We start from the raw sequence: 1,819 nt of genomic DNA on the forward strand, positions 1-1,819 counted from the left end.
CGTTTAACTGACTGAACCACCCAGGCACCCCAATTATCTCCAAATTGATTTATCAGTTCAGTGCAATACTAATCAAAATCCACCAGGATCTTCAGTTTTATTATTTTTTATTGTTAGTTTTTATTTTTTGATAGTCACACAACTGCCTTTATTGTGAGCAGCAGGTGGGACACCTCCAATAATAGTTAAAAAATTAATTTAAGGTGCACCTGGGTGGCTCGGTTTGTTACGTGTCTGCCTTCGACTCAGGTCATGATTTCGGGGTCTCTAGATTGAGCCCCACGTCAAGCTCCTTGCTCAGCAGGGAGTCTGCTTCTCCCTCTCCTTCTGCTCCTCCCCCTGTTCGCACTCTCTTTCTCTCTCTCTCTCTCTCAAATAAATAAATGAAATCTTAAAAAAAAATTAATTTGAAAAGGCAGGGATTCGGTGAAGCCATCCATTTGGAACTGCTGGGGCCTCATATGTAAATACCAATCCAGAGCAACAGGGAGAGGACTCCAAAGCCAATGTAGAACAAGGTCACCAAGATCAGGGGGTCTTTGTAGATATCCCAAGTGTACCTGGTGGAGGTAACCTCATAAACAAAGAACCAGGTGGTGAAGCACATGCCAGTGGCCAACAGCCCCATGGTCAGATGTGGAAGACAGCTGGCCTTCCTGGGCCAGTGTATCTGCTCATAGCCTCAAGCTCCATTTTGTGGGGCACAGAGTAATACTCCACTCTGCCATCAGAATAACACGCTGGCAGGAGCTTCTTTTAATTTTATTTATTTCTTTTAGAAATTGATAAGATGATTGTAAAAATGTTTATGAAAATGCAAATGACTTTAATAGTCACAATAATCTTGAAAAAAAAAGAACAAAAAATGTAAAGCTATAGTAATTAAGACAGTATGGCATGGGTGTAAATAGAACAAATAGATCAATGGAAAAGAATAAAAACTTCTAAAATCTGCTCATCAAATGACACTGCTAAGAACATGTGAAGAGAAACCACAATCTGAGAAAAATGTTTGCAGGGAAAATATTTGCAGGACTTGATTTAGAATATGTAATCTTGTAGGTCAACAATATGAAGAATGACCCAATTGAAAAATGGGCAAAAGACTCAAACGAGTATGTCACAAAAAAAGATATACACATAGCCCGCAGGCTCAGGAAAAGTTAGTTATCAGGGAATATCACTAGTTATCAGGGAAATGCAAATAAAAACCAAAATGAAGTACATCTTACACTCATTAGGAGTGAAAATACCAAATGTTGACAAGGATGTAGAGCAACCAGACCTCTCATACATTGCTGGAGGGGGTATAAGATGGTGCGCTACTTGACAGTTCTTTACAAGGTTAAACATAACAGATAGCTGATGACCCAGCCATTCCTAAGAACTATGAAGACCTATATCCACAAAAAGACTTGTAGAAAAAATGTTCATAGAAGCTTCATTCATAATAGCTTCAAACTAGAAACAACACAAGTGGCAATCATCAAGAACAGGAATAAACAAATAGTTGTTTACTCATACAGTGGAATATTAGACAGTAGTGCAAAGTGATAAACACAACATGGGTGAATCTCATTAATACTATCCTGAGCTAAAGAAGCCAGATAAAAAAATAGTGCATATTGTCTGATTTCCTTTATGGAAAGTTCAGGAAGAGATAACAAACTAATCAAAAGAGATTGCAATCAGAGTAGTGGTTGCAGAGGGAACTTTCTGCATTGATGAGAAATGATCCGTGTCTTGATTTGGATGTTGGTTACACAGTGTGTATATTTGCAAAACTCATCAAACTGTATAGTTAAATCTGTTCATTTTA

At 38.0% G+C, this 1,819-nt stretch overlaps 1 pseudogene; it reads right to left on the reverse strand.

Moving 5' to 3' along the window:
• Positions 1–457: 457 nt before the first annotated feature.
• LOC110579133 lies at positions 458–693 on the reverse strand (annotated as a pseudogene).
• Positions 694–1,819: the final 1,126 nt, after the last annotated feature.

The sequence above is a fragment of the Neomonachus schauinslandi genome, chromosome 4 (assembly GCF_002201575.2).
Source record: "Neomonachus schauinslandi chromosome 4, ASM220157v2, whole genome shotgun sequence".
Lineage (NCBI taxonomy): Eukaryota > Metazoa > Chordata > Mammalia > Carnivora > Phocidae > Neomonachus > Neomonachus schauinslandi.